Source organism: Trichechus manatus, unplaced genomic scaffold (assembly GCF_000243295.1).
Source record: "Trichechus manatus latirostris isolate Lorelei unplaced genomic scaffold, TriManLat1.0 scaffold00060, whole genome shotgun sequence".
Lineage (NCBI taxonomy): Eukaryota > Metazoa > Chordata > Mammalia > Sirenia > Trichechidae > Trichechus > Trichechus manatus.
This window is the reverse complement of record NW_004443996.1, coordinates 8,094,920-8,104,803: the sequence shown is the minus strand read 5'-3', so window position 1 is coordinate 8,104,803 and position 9,884 is coordinate 8,094,920. Positions and strand designations below refer to the sequence as shown.

General features: G+C 36.7%; 1 pseudogene; it reads left to right on the top strand.

Annotated features, from left to right (window-relative positions):
- The first annotated feature begins 472 nt into the window (after window positions 1-472).
- Window positions 473-2,658, top strand: LOC101351685 (threonine--tRNA ligase, cytoplasmic pseudogene; annotated as a pseudogene).
- The last annotated feature ends 7,226 nt before the right edge of the window (window positions 2,659-9,884 follow it).

Sequence of the window (9,884 nt, the reverse complement as noted above, 5' to 3'; positions counted from 1 at the left end):
GCAGCCTCAGCAGCTACTCTTTTTTTTTGTTTTTTGTAAATATGTCTCTCACATAACGTGCCAATTTTTTACAGCTGTACAACTTATTGACAGCACATGCAATAATCGGCTGTGCAACCCTACCCTTAATCATATACGATTTTTCCATCACCATAAAATGAAACTCTGTGCCTCATAGCAATAAACTCTCTTTCCCACTCCCTCCCACCTCTGGTAACCACTAATAAACTTTGGCCTCTATACATTTATTTTTTCTTTTTTATATAATTGATGCCATACAATATTTTTATCCTTTTGTGATTGACTTATTTCACTCAGCATAATATCTTCAAGCTCCATCCATATTGTAGCATGTATCAAGACTTCATTTCTCGAGTGTTCCTGGGCACCAGGGTCCACCTCTGACTGGCTTCCAGTCTCGTCCCTTTGAGACTGTTGCTTTTGGGCTTCGTCTTCCTTTTGTGTCTCGACAATGTCTGAAGAGAAAGCTAGAAATCCTGCTGGAAAGATGGGAGGTGAAGAGAAGCTGGTAGGTGCTGGTGAGGAGAAGCAAAAGGAAGAAGGCAAGAAGAAGAATGAAGAAGGATCTGGGGATGTAGTTGGAGCAGCGTTGAATCCTTGGACTGAATATATTAACACACATCTTCATATGTGTAATAAACTAAAAGCAGAACACGCTTCCATTCCAGCAGAAAACGAAGAAAAGACAGCAAGCCAACTAAAGTCACTCTACCTGATAGTAAACAGGTTGATGCAGAATCTTGGAAAACTACACCATATCATATTACTTGTGGAATTAGTCAAGGTCTGGCTGACAACACTGTTACTACTAAAATGAATAAAGTTGTTTGAGAAGTAGACTGCCTTCTGGAAGAAGACTGTATCTTGGAGCTTATCAAGTTTGAGGATGGGGAAGCTCAAGAAATATATTGGCCCTCAAGTGCTCACATAATGGGTGAAGCCATGGAAATAGTCTATGGTGGATGTTTATATTATGGTCTGCCCATAGAAAACGGATTCTATTATAACATGTACCTTGAAGAAGAAGGTGTGTTCAGCAATGATTTTTCTTCTTCGGAAGCTTAATGTAAGAAAATCTTTAAGGAAAAACAAGCTTTTGAAAGACTGGAAGTTAAGAAAGAAAGTTCACTGGAAATGTTTAACAAATTCAAATGCCGGATATTGAAGGAAAAAGAGAATACTCCAAATATCACAGTCTCTAGGTGTGGCCTTTTGATAGATTTCTGCTGGGGTCCTCATGTCAAACACACTGGCAAAATTAAGACTTTAAAAATACACAAAAATTCCTTCACATATTAGGAAATAAAGCAGATATGGAAACGCTCCAGAGAATTTATGCCATTTCATTCCCAGATCATAAAATGCTGAAAGAGTGGGAGAGGTTCCAAGAGGAAGCTAAAAACCGAGATCAAGGGAAAACTGGGAGAGACAAAGAGCTATATTTCTTTCATGAACTCAGCCCTGGGAATTGCTTTTTCTTGACAAAGGGAGCCTACATTTATAATACACTTACTGAATTTATCAGGAGTAAATATAGAAAAAGAGGATTCCAAGAGGTAGTCACACCAAACATCTACAACAGCCAACTCTGGGTGACCTCAGGTCATTGGCAGCCCTACAATGAGAATATGTTCTCGTTTGAGGTGGAGAAGGGGCTGTTTGCTTTGAAACCCATGAACTGCCCAGGACACTGCCTTATGTTTGATCATGGGCCAAGATCCTGGTCAGAGTTGTCTCTGTGGGTAGCCGACTTGGGGGTACTTCATAGGAATGAGGTGTGAGGAGTGCACACAGGACTCACCTGAGTAAGATTTCAGCAGGCTGAGGCTCACATATTCTGTGCCATGGAGCAGACAGATTGAGGATGAAATAAAAGGTTGTTTGGATTCTCTACGTACTGTGTATACTGTATTTGGATTTTCTTTTAAACTGAAGCTTTCTACTTGCCCAGAGAAATTCCTTGGAGATATTGAAGTATGGAATCAAGCTGAGAAACAACTGGGAAATAGCCTGAATGAATTTGGTGAAAAGTGGGGGTTAAACACTGGAGATGGAGTATTCTATGGCCCAAAGATCGACATACAAATTAACGATGCAATTGTCTATACTAATAATGTGCAACTATCCAGATGGATTTTCAGTTGCATCAGATTTAATATTACTTTCGTAAGCCATGTTGGTGATGATAAGAAAAGATCAGTGATTGTTCATTGAGCAATCTTAGGATCAGTGGAAAGAATGATTGCTATTTTCACTGAAAACTATAGAGGCAAATGGCCCTTCTGGCTGGCTCCTCGCCAAGTAATGGCAGTTTCTGTGGGACACACGTGTGATGAATATGCCAAAAAGGTATGGCAAAAATTCCATGATGCTAAACTCATGATGGATGTTGATCTGGATCCAGGCTGTATAGTGACTAAGAAGGTCAGAAATGCCCATTTAGCACAATATAACTTCATTCTACTTGTTGCTGAAAAAGAGAAAGCCAATGGCACTCTGAACATCCCCACAAGAGATAATAAAGCCCATGGAGCGCATACTGTTTCTGAAACCACTGAGTGATTGAATCAGCTCAAGCAGTCCTGCAGCAAACAGAGGAGGAATTCTAATGAAAATTTTCCACAGTGGGGTCAGTAGACAATGGTGAGAAGTATTTCCCTAACGTTCAATTTATATTCAAGAGAACATCCTTTCATACCAAACTGGAAACACTTTGACAGCATCTGTGTAGGTAACTGCAGGATACACATTTTTTGACTTAGAGAAGTTTTGGACAATGTGTATTTGAAGGAGTTAATCAAAAGAGACTCATTAAAATGATTTCATTCATTAAGTATCTGAGCATTGGAAATAATGCATGAGGAATTCTTTGGTGTGGTGTGGGATAAATTTCTGTAAAATTAATGCAGTTGTAAAATAAAATTTTCCAATTTGATTAAGGTAACAGAGATTAGAATAGGATTATGACAAAAAAATAAAAACTTTTATTAAAAAAATACTTAATTTCTACTAGGAGCTGAGTAGTATTCCATTGACTATGTACTTACCATATTATGTTTATCAATTCATCTATTGATGGGCATTTAGGTTGATGTCTTCTTAAAACCAAATAATAGTTTAGCTTAACTAATAAAAAAAGTCTGCCTTGCATTTTCAGATAAACAGAAGTTCAGGGAATTTGCAAAAATCAACTCAAAATTGCAAGAAATACTAAAGGGAGTCCTTCGGTTAGAAAATCAATAACATCAGATAACAACTCAAGACTAGAACACAGAACAGAGAAGCCAAATATCAACCTAGATAAAGAAGTCACAAAAATAAATTGAAGCTAAAACAATGAAAATAGGGAAATAGAGATGTCAATATGAAAAAGATGACAACATTAAAACACAAAAGAGGGAATAAAAAAGGTAGACATAGATTTTTCATATAGAGAGGAAGTCAAGGCGATATAAAGAAATAAAAGATTGGTTTAAACTTAGAAAAATAGGGGTAAACATTAAGGTAATCACAAAAGAAAATAACAATCTTATACATAAAAATAAAAAAAAAGAAAAATATAAAAAGTCAACAAATACAAAATCAATAACAATGAAAAAGTTGAAAAAATACATAAAGAAAAACGACTCAGCACAGAAAATTAAGTAGAACAAAGAAACTGTCAACAATACACACAGAAAAAGAAATCAAAATGCTAACACTAAATTCATGCCTATCAATAATTACTCTGAATGTAAATAGACTAAATGCACCAATAAAGAGACAGAGAGTGGCAGAACAGATAAAAAAAAAAAACAATCCGTCTGTATGCTGCCTACAAGAGACACGTCTTAGACTGAAAGATACAAAAAAACTAAAAGTCAAAAGATAGAAAAAATGTATCAAGCAAACAACACTCAAAAAAGAACAGGAGTGGCAACATTAATCTCTGACAACATAGACTATAAAGCAAAATCCACCACAAAAGATAAGGAAGGACACTATATAATGATTAAAGGATCAATTCACCAGGAGGACATAACTATAATAAATATTTACGCACCCAACGACCGGGCTCCAGAATACATAAAACAAACTCCAACAGCACTGAAAAGAGAGATAGACAGCTCCACAATAATAGTAGGAGACTTCAACACACCACTTTCAGTGAAGGACAGAGCATCCAGAAAGAAGCTCAATAAAGAAATGGAAGATGTAAATGTTACAGTCTACCAACTTGATCTCATGGACATATACTGAACACTCCTCTCAACAGCAGCCAAGTATACTTTCTTTTCCAGTGCACATGGAACATTCTACAGAATAGACCACATATTAGGCCATAAAGCAAGCCTTAACAAAATCCAAAGCATCAACATATTACAAAGCATCTTTTCTGACCATAAAGCCATAAAAGTAGAAATCAACAACAGAAAAAGCAAGGAAAAAAAATCAAACACATGGAAACTGAACAACACCTTGCTAAAAAACTACTGGGTTATAGAAAAAAATTAAGGATGGAATAAAGAAATTCATAGAATCAAACAAGAATGAAAACACATCCTACCAGAACTTTAGGACACAGCAAAAGCAGTTCTCAGAGGTCAGTTTATAGCAATAAATGCACACATCCAAAAAGAAGAAAGGATCAAAATGAAAACATTAACCCTACAACCTGAACAAGTAGAAAGAACAGCCAAAGAAGCCCTCAGATGTCAGAAGAAAGGAAATAAAAAGAATTAGAGAAGAATTAAATGAAATAGAGAATAGAAAAAACAATTGAAAGAGTTAACAAGACCAAAAGGTGGTTCTTTGAAAAGATCAACAAAATTGATAAACCATTGGCCAAACTGACAAAAGAAAAAAAAGTAGAGAAAGCAAATAACCCTTATAAGAAATGAAATCGATGATATCACAACAGACCCATCTGAACTTAAAACAATCATAACAGAATACAATAAAAAATTGTACTCTACAAATTTGAAAACCTAGAGGAAATGGACATATTTCTAGAAACTCTAGAAACTACCTAAACTAACACAGAGGTAGAACAACTAAATAAACCAATAACAAAAGAAGAGATTGAAAAGGTAATTAAAAAACTCCCAACAAAAGAAAGCCCTGGCCCTGATGGCTCACTGGAAAATTCTACCAAACTTTCAGAGAAGAGTTAACATCACTACTACTAAAGGTATTTCAGAGCATAGAAAAGGAAGGAATACTCCCAAACTCATTCTATCAGCCAGCATAACCCTGATATACTAAAACCAGGTAAAGACACCTCAAAAAAAGAAAACTACAGCAAATATCCCTCGTGAACATTGACAGAAAAATCTTCAACTAAACTCTGGCCAATAGAACTCAGAAATATATCAAAAAAATAAATCACCATGACCAAGTGGGATTTATACTGGTATGCAGGGATGGTTCAACATTAGAAAATCAATATAATCCATCACATAAATAAAACAAAAAACAAGAACCATATGATCTTATCAATCAGTGCAGAAAAGGCACTTGAAAAAGTCCAACACCCATTCATGATAAAAACTCTCAATAAAATAGGAATAGAAGGGAAATTCCTCAATATAATTAAGGGCGTTTCTACAAAGCCAACAGCCAACATCATCCTAAAAGGAGAGACTTTGAAAGCATTCCCCTTGAGAACGGGAACCAGACAAGGATGCCCTCTATCACCATTTTTACTCAACATTGTGCTGGAGGTCCTAGCCAGAGAAATTAGGCTAGAAAAAGAAATAAAGGGCATCCAAATAGGTAAGGAAGAAGTCAAAATATCTCTATTTGCAGATGATATGATCTGATACACAGTAAACCCCAAAGAATCCACAAGAAAACTACTGGAACTAATAGAAGATTTCAGCAAAGTTTCAGCATAGAAGATAAACATACAAAAATGAAATGGATTCCTTTACACCAACAAAGAGAACCTCAAAGAGGAAATCACCAAATCAATACCATTTACAATAGCCCCCAAGAAGAGACAATACTTAGGAACAAATCTAACCAGAGATGTAAAAGACCTATACAATGAAAACTACAAGACAATACTGCAAGGAACCAAGAGACCTGCACAAGTGGAAAAATATACCTTGCTCATGGATAGGTAGACTGAACATTGCGAAAATGTCAGTTCTACTGAAAGCAATCTACACATACAATAAAATCCCGATACAGATTCCACCGGCATTTTTTAATGAGATGGAGGAACAAACCACGAACTTCATATAGAAAGGGAAGAGGCCCCAAATAAGTAAAGCATTACTCACGAAGAAGAACAAAGTGAGAGGCCTCACACTACCTGCTTTTAGAACCTATTATACCGCCACTGTAGTCAAAACAGCCTGGTACTGGTACAACAACAGATACATAGACCAATGGAACAGAATTGAGAATCCAGACATAAATTCATCCACCTATGAGCAGCTGATATTTGGCAAAGGCTCAAAGTCAGTTAATTGGGGAAAAGTCAGTCTCTAACAAACGGTGCTGGCATAACTGTATATCCACCTGAAAAAAATAAAACAAGACCCATACCTCACACCATGTACAAAAGCTAGCTCAAAACGGATCAAGGACTTAAATATAAAATTGTAAACAATAAAGATCACAGAAGATAAAATAGGGACAACACCAGGACCCCTAATACATGGCATTAACACAATACTAACCATAAGTAACAATGCACGAGCACCAGAAGAGAGACTACATAACTGGGAGCTCCTAAAAATCAAACACTTATGCTCATCAAAAGACTTCACCAAAAGCATCAAAAGACAACCTAAAGACTGAGAAAAAAAATTTTGGCTACGACAAATCTGATCAGAGTCTAATCTCTAAAATCTACAAAATCCTGCAAAACTTCAATAACAAAAAGACAAATAACCCAATTAGAAAATGGGCAAAGGATATGAACAGGCACTTCGCCAAAGAGCATATTCAGGCAGCTAACAGACACCTGAAGAAATAATGCTCATGATCATTGGCCATTAGAGAAATGCAGATCAAAACTGCAATGAGATATCATCTCACCCCAACAAGGCTAGCATGAATCCAAAAAACCCAAATTAATAAATGTTGGAGAGGTTGTGGAGAGACTGGAACACTTATACTGTTGGTGGGAATGTAAAATGGTACAACCACTTTGGAAATCGATTTGGTGTTTCCTTAAAAAACTAGAAATAGAAGTACCATACGATCCAGCTATCCTGCCCCTTGGAATATATCCTAGAGAAATTAGAGCTGTCACAAGAATAGGTATATGCACACCCATGTTCATTGCAGCACTGTTCACAATAGCAAAAAGATGGAAACAAACTAGGTGCCCATCAATGGACGAATGGATAAACAAATTATGGTATATCCACACAGTGGAGTACTACGCAATGATAAAGAACAAGGATGAAGCCGTGAAACACAATGTGGAGGAATCTGGAGCACATTATGCTGAGTGAATTTAGTCAGTCACAGAAGACAAATATTGTATAAGACCACCAATATAAGAACTCAAGAAAAGGTTTAAACACAGAAGAAAACATTCTTTGATGGTTATGAGGGTGGGGAGGGAGGGGGAGGGTTAGTTACTAACTACATAGTAGATAAGAATTATCTTAGGTGAAGGGAAGGACAGCACACCCTACAAGGGAAGTCAGCACAACTGGACTAAACCAAAGCTAAGAAGTTTCCTGAATACGATCAAACACTTCAAGGGACAGAGTAGCAGGGGTAGGGGTCTGGGGACTATGCTTTTAGGGGACATTGAGGTCTATTGGCATAACAAAGATTATTAAGAAAATGTTCTGCATCCCACTTTGGTGAAGGGCATCTGAGGTCTTAACAGCTTTCTGGCAGCGATCTAATATGCATGAATTCATCCCAACCACCTGGATTAAAGGAGAATGAAGAACACCAAAGACACAAGGAAAGTATTAGCCCAAGAGACAGAAAGGGCCACATAAACCAGAGACTTCATCAGCCTGAGAACAGAAGAACTACATGGTGCCTGGCTATCACCAATGACTGCCCTCACAGGGAACACAACAGAGAGCCCCGGATGGAGCACGAGAAAGGTAGGGTGTAGAACTCAAATTCTAGTAAGAAGACCAGACTTAACGGTCTGACTGAGACTGGAGGATCCCCAGAAAGCATGGCCCCTGGATTCTCTATCAGCCCAGAACTAAAACAATATCAGAGGCCAACAATTCAGACAAGGATTGGACTGGACTGTGGGACATAAAGTGATATTCGTGAGGAGTGTGCCTCTTAGCTCAAGTAAATACAAGATACTAAATGGGCAGCTTCTGTCCGGAGGTGAGATGGGAAGGCAGAGAGGGTTAAGAGCTAGTTGAATGGACATGGGGAATCAGGGGTGGAAAGTAGGAGTGTGCTGTCACAGTATGGGGGGAGCAATTAGGGACACATAACAATGTGTGTATAAATTTTTGTATGGGAAAAATTAAAAAAAGAATAATCATACAATGATTATCAGACCTAAAAAAACTAAGATTATTTCAATAGTATTATCTAATTTGTAACTGGTGTTCAGATTTCCACAAATAATCTAAGAAATTCTTAGGTTTTTTTTTTTTTTTTAATTCAGAGTTCAATCACAGTCGATGCATTGCATTTGGTTGTATCTCTTTTGTCTCTTTTTATCTAAAACAATCCCTCTACTTATATATTTTTGTTAGATTTTTTATTTGTCTTTTACTGTATTTAATTTTTTAAGAGATCATGACAGTTGTCATTAGAACATCCTGCATTCTGGTCTTGATTGTTTCTTCATGATTAGATTCAATTTAAATATATTTGACAACATAAAGGAAATAGGTAACCCAATTTGGTGAAGCTAGATGACTTAGGAGACACTTTGAAGCTCTCATATCTGCACAGAAACATCAAAAACAAATAGAAACTGGTAGAACAACCATGGCAGATTTCTTCAAACAAGTCAAAGGTTTACATCAAGCAAGTGAATGCTAAATGATGAAAAAGGTGACTTCAAAATGGTAGGACAGATTTATGACTTTTTACTTGCTTGTATTCCATCCCCTCCCAAACTTATGTGAGTCATAAAGCTGTGGCAGCCCACATTCCCAGAGAAAGACCATGGTATTAGGCCCTGGAGAAAGCACAGCAGAATTTATTAGAAAAGTATTGTGTGTGTATGGTCTAACTTGTCTTGGGGATACCTGAAGGCTGGTACAGGCAGTTCTCTATGTTTTGCCTAACTTTGAATTCAGGCTGGAAAAGCAGTGAAGATTTGTAGAAACACCACATGCTAAATTAACAACTCACAGATGCCAGGAGCAAAAGATTATAGCCATAATATACAATAGACGACATGGGCCCAGGAGTAAAAAACTGAAAAGTTTCCTTGGGAAATCAGTATATTCAAAAGCACCCTTGTAATAAATTTAATCTGGGTGGTTAAGGACTTGTACACAGAAAATCATAATCATTAGTAAAAGAAATTAAAGAAGATCTAAATAAATGGAAGGACATTCTATGCTCATGGTTTGGAGGCTTAATATAGTTAAGATCTTAATACTACCAAAAGCAATCTATAGATTTAATGTAATCCTCATCAAAATCCCAACAGCATTCATTGCAGAAATTGAAAAGCCAATCCTCAAATTTACATGGAATGATAAGGGAAGTAGAATAGGTAAAGTAATCTTGAAGAAGAAGAATAAGGTAGGAGGACTAACTCTTCCGGATTTCAAAACATACTACAAAGCTACAGTAATTAAAACAGCCTGGTAATGGCAAAACAGTTGATATATAGACCAATGGAATATAATTGAAAGTCCAGAAATAAATCCATACATCTATGGTAAGTTGATTTTCAACAAGGGTACTAAGTC